Consider the following 9,704-nt stretch of genomic DNA (forward strand, 5'->3'; position numbering starts at 1 on the left):
ATTAGTTTATACGGGCAGAGGACAGTGTTTCAAATGATGAACACTTTCAAAGGGAAAACTAAAACTAAGAGAGGCTGGTACTTCCTAAGGAATCAGATTGAAGGATCTCTTACTGAATATAGCTTTCTTTCTGCTATTAAACACCCACCGAGGGCCCATCCTGCCTTTCCTACAGACTATTCTGCTTGGTTTGTGTTTAGTAATTATCTACTGAATGAATACACCAGTACTTAAGTAGTTTTTTAGCATTTACTGTATTCTTCCTGTGATAGAATAATGTAGTACAAGTCACAATCAGTTCATGTTGTGAAAGTAGTAGTTTATGCCTTCCTGTCTTCAAGAATCTCACAAGGAGAATTGGCCAGAACATAGACATGTCTTCCTTCTCACATTTGGCCATTTAGTTACTCAAACATCCAGCTCCAAAATTTTTTCACCATTGTCTTTTCATCCTTTTCAGTTTTCAGCAGCAAAAAGCATTTTTAACCACTTCACAGCATGAGCCCACCCTCATTTGCATGAGGGTTACACCCTGAGTGTATATTGTATCTTTGTGCAGTATATTTTTAGCTATGTTGGGGAAACACTTAGGTTAAAAAGATCTTACTGCTGAGCATCAGGGAGTTGTCACACAGTTGTCTTAACCTTTGCCTAAGATCTGCCCCTAGGTGGAACCTTCCTACACTGTTGGTGGGGATGTACATTAGTTCAACCATTGTGGAAAGCTATATGAAGGGTCCTCAAAAAACTAAAAATAGAAATACCATTTGACCCAGGAATTCCACTCCTAGGAATTTACACGAAGAAAACAAGATCCCTGATTCTAAAAGATATATGCACCCCTGTTTTCACAGCACTATGGAAGCAACAAAAGTGTCCATCAATAGATGAATGGATAAAGGAGAGGTGGTACATATACACAATAGAATATTATTCAGCCATAAGAAGAAACCAAATCCTACCATTTGCAATATGGATGGAGCTAGAGGGTATTATGCTCAGTGAAATAAGCCAGGCAGAGAAAGACAAGTACCAAATGATCTCACTCATTTGTGGTGTATAACAACAAAACAAAACTGAAGGAACAAAACAGCAGCAGACTCAGATTCCGAGGGACTAGCAGTTACCAAAGGGAAGGGGTTGAGGAGGGAGGGAGATGGAGATTAAAGGGTATTATGATTAGCACACACAATGTAGGGGGGTCACACGGAAGGCAGTAGAGCACAGAGAAGACAAGTTGTGACTCACCTTACTACGCTGATGGACAGTGACCGCAATGGGGTGTGAGGGGCGCTTTGATAATATGGTGAATGTAATAGGGTGAACGTGGAACCACACAATGTTGCCCATGTGAAACCTTCATAAGATTGTATATCAATGATACCTTAGTAAAAAAAAAAATCTCCCCCTAGGTTATATGAAAACGCCCTGCTGAGGTAACCCTCTTTTCCCATTATATAGGAAAGAAAAAGCAGAATGCCTAGTTTGCATCCAAACACCACCCTGAAGTCCCCAAAGCAGGGAGAGGGAGGGGTGTGTGTGTGTGTGTGTCCTAGTCACTTCTGCCTACACAAGTAGAGATTCTCCTACCCTGGAATTTGAGGCCTGCCATATTTTGACCCATTCCTTACCTGTAAGGGACAGCCAAGCCTGAATATGCCACATGCCCTCTTAAGTCGAAGTGCTGCAGTCATTGATCCTTGCTGAAGAGGCAAGCCTTTGGCATCCATGATTCATCCCACATGGCTGTGCCTTCCTGTCTTTAGTCCCCTCCCTCCCCTCCGTACATGGTGGGATCTCTTACTTCCAGCCCTGCTGGTTGTACCCAAGGGCCACCAGCCTCTAAGATGTTTCCCGACTGGTATCAATGAGCTGGGCCAATTGCTTTCCCAGGGTCAGGAATTGTACTTCTTGGCACTTTAGAAAGAGATATTTTATAGTTCAGTTCTTGACATTGGGAAAATGATCTCATTTTCCCGAATGAGACAGCAGTGGGAGCTGAACTTGGAAGAATGCCATTAGCTGGAGAAGAGGCCATGTACAGCCTGCAGAGCAGAGGGAAAGAAGGTGCCAGCTGGGGCAGAGAAGAAGCAGACATGCGGAGAGTAGCTGATGCCTGCCAACATGGAGCCCCAAATTGGAGAGCCACACTCCTCCATTCGAGGTTCCTGGAGCCTCCTTTGATCCGGGACCACTCCAGTCTCTCTTTTCTGAGGCCTGGTTGGGAGGTCAGCTCTTTCTGGGTTCCTCTGCATGTCTACCCTCACCAGAAACCCTCCACTACTTAAGCTAATATGGCCATGTCTGTTTACTTACAACTGTAGTGCTACCTCTGGTTTCACCTGCCACTATTCATTGGCATGAACTCCAGACTAACTGAACAACCTTTCACATAAACATGCCCTGGGCTCATCCCAGGTCAACACAACGCCTCCCTGTATGGCTCTGTCTGCCAAAGCCAACGATCTTCAAAAATCATCTCAAATGGCATAAACCTTGAAGACTGTTGTTTGTTGAACTGAATACTGAACCTTTGAAAAACACATACACAATACTTCTATTAAAAAACTAATACCATTAGAGAAAAATTAGAAAATACAAATAAGCAAAAGAGTTTACTACGCAGAAAAGTCTCTGACATTTTTGCTTGCCTCTTTCCCTATCTTACCTCTTTAGAGCTCCCTCCCTTCCCCTTGCTTTCCTGCATTCCGCTTCCTTCAAGTATGCTTCAGGCTGGGACACCTGCTGTGGGGAGTGGGGCTGGTGTCCCTCATTACTGCCCTGCCTTGCTCCCCCATTCACTAGTTGTCTCTGGGTCCTCTGGGATTGGGGGCTGGTGAGGGGGGTCAACACAAGGGAGCAGAAGAACACTCACCTGGTACAGATGTACTCTGGAGTTGGTGCCCTCTTCCTCCATGGAATGCTTTTGTGGGTTCCTTGCCAATTCCTCGACTGGGGACTTTGGCTGGAAGTCCCATGACCTTCTGTGGCTAGTGGCTTTATAATTGCCCTTCCCAGCTCTTGGCTTCTAGTGGTCGACTCTCTGTTACAGTCACCTTGCTTCTCCAGACTGGCATCTTAACAGGGGCCCTTGTTCCCTTCCTCAGGGTCCGTCTGGCCCACAGACACACCCATCTTTGCCTTGCACAGCTTGTCCCCTTAGCCTCAGGGGCAGCTCTCAGGCCTAGGCCCTGCGGCTCTGATCTCTGAGGCAGTTCTCTTAGCCACAATGAGCTTATTTTTGTTCTTCAAACACACCAAGCTCAGGCCTTCTCCCTAGCTGTAGCTGCTTCCTGGGAAGACTGCCCTCTCTTCTCCTGCTCCCCTGTCCCTAGTCGTCCTGTGGCTAGTTGTTTTATTCTAGACAGAGCTTAAATGCTGCCTCTCACCGAAGCGTTTCCTGACCACCCAGCTTAAAGCAGCAACCCATCCATCATCACACGTGTTTTAATGCGCTACATGCACTTAACCACCACCTGATGTTTTCCTAATTTATGTAACTGGTCTGCTGACCAGCTCTCAAATGAAATAGTGTAACTACAATTTCGGGGTTGTTTTTTCAAACACTGCCACCTCTGTTCCCTGTCAAACCTCTTGTTTTCTCTCTGGTTAGAAGAGTTCCTTGATAGCATAAAATAATTCCATAATACTTAATTGTTAAAAGTGTCCTTTCTGTTAGGAAGATTCAGTTCTGTTCATTTAAAAAATTCAATCTCCTATTTGAATCAAACCTCTTCTTCTTTGCATGCTACACCTGTGGCTCTGGGGGTGGGAGTGCCAGTCCTCAAGGCCTGTTCTCTTGCACTGCTGGTCTCACTTGTCCCCAGGTGTTGGGAAGAAGTGGAGGGAGACAGGATGCTAGCTTATGCCACCACCCATGGTGAGCTGACTGTATTCTCTCCATCAGTTACTTTCTTTGTGCATCTGCGTGTTGCTGCTCGATTGGTTGCTATTCTTTTGGATGTCACTGCCTCTGTATTTAACCCAGCAGGGCTGTGAGTTCCAAGACTGGGGCAAATATTCAAATAATTTTTTCTCATCTTTTGGATCTTTGGGTGGCTTTTTATGGTTTCTTCAGGATTACTTTTTCTACAACTTTTAAAATCATATCCCTGCCCTATTTTCTTAGTTTCCAATGTATTAGTTCTACTTTTTTTCCAAATACCCCAATAGATTAGTCAATTGCTTGGCAATTTTTACAAATGCTTGAACACATAAAACCTGTCAGTTCCATTTCTCTCCTGGGAGCCCTCCTTCCCCACCTTCCATCCTCCCTCTAAAATCCGTACGGGGTGCTCTATAGGCTCGACACTCAGCTGTCATCCTGAAGCTTCCCTTACTGGCTTCTCAGAGGGAGCCACTTGGTCCATCCCATGTGTTCCCTGTCTTGTTAACTCATTTTGCTGGAGCTCATGGTCCATGAGGGGAGAGCTGTTGTATTTCTGGAAATGTTTTTTACTTCATACTCAGTTGATTGGTGGTTTGGCTGGTGTGATAGATATTTTCAGTTTGCCTCTCCAGAACCACTCTCCACTCTTCATCCTGCTCTCTGCCTCCAGGTGCCTGATTTTTTGGAACTACATCAACTGGATCCCTTGCTTTCTGGTTTACTTGAGTTCAGCTAAAGTCTTAGGAGGATGAAGAGGAGGACAACGTATTTATTTCCTCAGTCTATACACTGAAAACTATAAGATATTGATGAAAGAAATTGAAAAAGACAAATAGAAAAATATCCTGTGTTCATGGATCAGAATAATTAATATTGTTAAAGTGTCCATACTACACAAAGCTATCTATAGATTTTATGCAATCTCTATCAAAATTCCAAAGGTATTTTTCACAGAAGTAGAAAAAGCAATTCTAAAATTCACATAGAACTTCAAAAGACCCTGAATAGCCAAAGCAATCTTGAAAAAGAAGAAAAAAGCTGGTGGCCTCACAATTCCTGATTTCAAATTTTATTACAAAGCTATAGTTAACAAAACAGTATAGTTCTGGCATAAAAATGGACATGTAGACCAATGGAACATAATTGAGAGCTCATAAATCACATGTATATGGTCAACTAATATTTGGCAAGGGACCAAGAATACTTAGTGGGGAAAGGATAGTCTCTTCAATAAACGGTGTTTGGAAAAGAATGAAATTGGATGTTTATCTTAATACCACTCACAAAAATTGACTAAAAGTGGGTGAAACATTTAAATGTAAGACCCCAAACTGTAAAACTCCTAGAAGAAAAAATAAAAACAAAACAAATAAACCCACAAAAATTTCCTTGACATTGGTCTTGGCAACAATTTTTTAAATATAACACCAAAAGCATAAGCAACAAAAGCAAAAATAAATGGGACTACATCAAGCTAAAAGTTTTTACTCAGCAAAACAACCAGAATGGGAGAAAATATTTGCAAACCTTCTATCTGATAAGGGTTAATAGCCAAAATATATAAGAACTAATACAATTCAATAGCAAAGAAGCCCAAACAACCCAATTTAAAAACAGGTGAAGTACTTAAATAGATCTTTCTCCAAAGAAGACATACAAATGGCCAACAGGTACAAGAAATGATGTACAACATCAGGGAAATGTAAATCAAACTCATGAGGAGATAGGACCTCACACCTGTTAGAATATCTGTCATCAAAAAAGACAAGAGATGGCAAGCATAGCTGAGGATGTGGAGGAAAGGGGACACTTGTGCGATCACTGTTGGCAAGAAGGTAAATGGGTACAACTACTATGGAAAACATTATGGAGTTTCTTCAAAAAGTTAAAAGTGGTCCTGCCATATGGTATAGCAATTCCACTTCTGGGTAAATCTTACAGTAATGAAATCACTGTCCTGAAAAGATATCTGCAACCCCATGTGCACTGCAGCATTTTTTACAATAGCCAAGACATGGAAACAACCTAGGTGTCCATTGATGGATGGATGGTAAAGAAAACGTGTCACACACATAGAGGAATATTATTCAGCCATAAAAAGGAGGGAATCCTGCCTTTTGTGACAACATAGATGGACATTGAGAGCATTATGCTAAGTGAAATAAGTCAGACAGAGAAAGACAAATATAATATGTTCTCATTTACATGTAGAATCTTAAAAGGCTGAACTCATAGAAATAGAGAGTAGAATGGCTGTTGCCAGAGGCTGAGTTCAGGGGAGGTAGTGGGGGAGATGAGGAGATGTTGATCAAAGAGTACAAACTTTCAGCTGTAAGATGAATAAGTTCTGGGGATCTAATGTACAACATGGCAACTATAATTAACAGTACCATATTATAATGTATTTGAAAGTTGTTAAGAGAGTAGATATTAAATGTTATCACCATACAAAGAAAGAGAAATTATGTGAGGTAATGGGGATGTTAACTAACTTTATTGTAGTAATAATTTTGCAGTATATACATGTATCAAATCATTACATTGTACACTTTGAACTTAGGTCAACAATGTCTCAATAAAGCTGGAAAGAAACATTTTAATATGCATTAGTTTCCTTTCAATATTTACACATGTATTTTAAAAATTATATATGGTATGCATTCAGTTTCCTAACATAACACTTACATTCTCCATTAAAGAACTATTCATAAATGTAATTAGTTTAATAATACTGTTCTGAATGCATATATCATGGTTTAACTTAATAATTCCCTTATTGTTGGATATTTTGATGGTTTCCAAAATACTGTTAGAGCTATTCTTGTGCAAAAGGATTTTTCCAGCATTTGGATTATTTTCAAGAGGGTGACTATACTGAACTGGACTCTAAGCATCTATAGACAAGGGAGATATACCAACATTGAATGCTTTCATTTATTTAGAGTACTGCCCAATTTGATTTACCAAAATGGTTGTCTTTATTTTTAAATTTGCTTTTCTTTTATTATTAGAGAGAGTGGACTAGTTTCTCATCTGTTTGTTAGTCAACTACAACTGTAAATTGTGTGAGCCTACCCTTTGTCCAGTCATCAAATGAGGTTTTAGAATTTATTTTAGTGGGTGTGTTTTCAACATACTTATTCATCCTGTATCTTTTTTCCTGGGAATATTTCAACTTTAATTTTTTTATTCTGGTATTTTTTATGTTTTGAAAAATTTATTTATTTGCATAATTGAATGTATTTATTAGGTAGGGTTTTTGTGTGTAGAGGATAGGTGGATGATGTCACTCATTGCTTTTTAGTTTAAAAAGTACACCATGCCCAGAGATTTGACAAACATGTGTGTTCTCTTATCATTTTATGGCTAGCCAGATTTACCTAATTATATGAGATAGAGTATTTAAATTATTAATGTGTCTCATCAAAGTTTTAACATCACTGAAAATATTTTTCCCAATAATTTCTGATGCAAAAAAAATCTATTCTTATGTGGAATTTGGTCTTTTTCTGGAATCATTATTCTAACACACTGGTATGTTTGGGTTTTTTTGTGCATCAGTCATAATTATTGCAGCTTTGTCAAATGTTCTCAAATCTCATAAGGCTGATTTATTTTAATCTTTCTATGTTTTCAAATATTTATTTGGTATTTTCATGTATTTATTCTTTAAGGTGAACTTTAAAATAATTTTTGTTGAATCTCATTGGGATTTTGATTACAGTCATGGTATTACAATGTAATGATGTCTTTTTAACATTAATCTAGGAAAATCTTTTAGTTAGGCCTTTTATTTTCTCAGTGGGATAGTATAATTTTTTATCATATGGGTAGAACACACTCCCTGTTGAAGTTTCTGGGTATTCGTTTTAATCCATGTCTAGTCATGGGATTATTCATGATAATACAGAGAGGGGCCCAGAGATGGCCATGGAGCTGAGCCTTGTTGAGATTGGAGTATGGCCAAGGAAAAGGAAGCACCTAGCTTGGGCTGCCCAGACCGAGTTTTCTGTTTTTCACCTCAAATGCAGAAGTTAGTTGGTCCTCTGCCATTAGGGTAATAAAGCACCTCCCTGGCTAGTTGCACCATCCCTGTCTGTGCCTGAACCAGCTGCCAGCTACCCCATTAGTCTCTTCTCAGGCTGCTCAGGTTTGCTCAAGACCAGTCAGACTTCCCTTTACCCAGGGCCCATCGTAGCCTTTCCTGCCTCTTAGCCACTCTCATAGTAGGCGTTTAGATTCAGTCCCCTTCACAAGCCTTGAGGCCTGGAGTGGTAGGGGGTCCCGCTGTTGCTGGCCACAGCGCCCTGCACCTCCCCCTGTAAGTTCCTTTCAGCTCTGCCTGAGTCACTGCAAAGGTCCGGTGCACTGTCGTGTGCAGCGTGGCTGGGCTGGCACCCGCCCCAGGACACAGCCTGGCTGCTGAAGGTGAAAGTCCTGGTCACGCTGGAGGGGAGAGGTGGAATCTCGTTACTCTTCTACTAGCCTGGGGCACTCCCTGAGAACAGAGAAGGAGCTAGTCCAATAGAACTGGAGAGAAATGGATTATTTTAGAATGATAAACTTTTTCCTTTTCAAAAGTAATCCCAAAATGTTCCTAATAACAAAAGTGTATAAAAGTTTTAAAAGTGTGCAGTTTAAAGATGAACCACCACAAAGCGTAACATTCAAAGATAACAAATGATCAAACAGATACACACTCACTCTAGCTTAATTACCACATGTGGAAGCATTGAGAATGGTGCTCAGTGCTGGCTGAATAGCATCTCACACACCAGGACCTGCTATAGTGTATCTACAAAGATTACTCTCTTTTTTCATGTTTCCTGAGCCAGGGGAGGTCCTAGACCCCAACACCAGATGCTGTGCTGTTTCAGGGTCCAGTGGGCTTGGCCTGGGTGACTTGAACACAGGTACAGAAGCAAGCAGGCAATGAGCACATTGGATTTTTGACTATTACTCAGCTTGGTTAACTTCTCATTCTGGGTTAGGAAGAGAAGCAGTCACCTGTGGGATAGTGGCTGCTTTACTTCTGCTTAGACATGGTTTTGATCTAGTTATACTTGTGTTATGTATGGTTTCACTTTACTCTGGGGTCAGCTTCTTCCTGGGTTGTATTGACTGCTAGCTCTTTAGTTGCTGAGTGTCCTTGTATATCTCACATTCAAACTCGCAAAGAGACAACGCCTCTGTGATCCGCTTGGGGACGTCCTGGTTGGGTGGAGCACTGTCTCCTCAGTACCCAAGTCCTTGACTTCCCAGTCTACCTTAGGATAAGCTTGTGTAAACCCATGCAACCTGGGCACAACTCTGTTCCTTCCAACCCCAATGAGCCTGAATAATCCACTCACAGATCAAATCAGTAGAATCTCCAATAAAAGAAATTTGAGAGCAGCCATGTTCCATAGAGAGAATGAAACACAGAATGTTCAGATTATAACTTCAGGAAATCAAACGTGTGAAGCTATCATAAAGAAATTATACAGTGCTGAAGAATTTCTTGAAATAATGATCGGTATTTTTCTATTGTATTCCCTCTTTCCCCCACACAATGAAGGTAGGTAGCCCTTTAGGGGTTTCTGCAGAAAGGATTTCTGCAGGCAGGACAGAAAGAAGAGGCCTTTTGAAGTCAACAGCCTTCCTCGCCCTTGGTGAAAGCCCTATTTGCACAGGAGAGACTCTGCTTGGTGTCCCAGAGGGGGAGGGTGGTGAGTGAAGGCTTTGGGGTCCAAGAGAGAAAGAAGAGAGAGCAGCTAGTCCTCTAAACTGGAAAGGGATCAGAAATTTGTGGGTCTTACAGGTGGTAAAGATCTAC

The sequence above is a fragment of the Manis pentadactyla genome, chromosome 11 (assembly GCF_030020395.1).
Source record: "Manis pentadactyla isolate mManPen7 chromosome 11, mManPen7.hap1, whole genome shotgun sequence".
NCBI lineage: Eukaryota > Metazoa > Chordata > Mammalia > Pholidota > Manidae > Manis > Manis pentadactyla.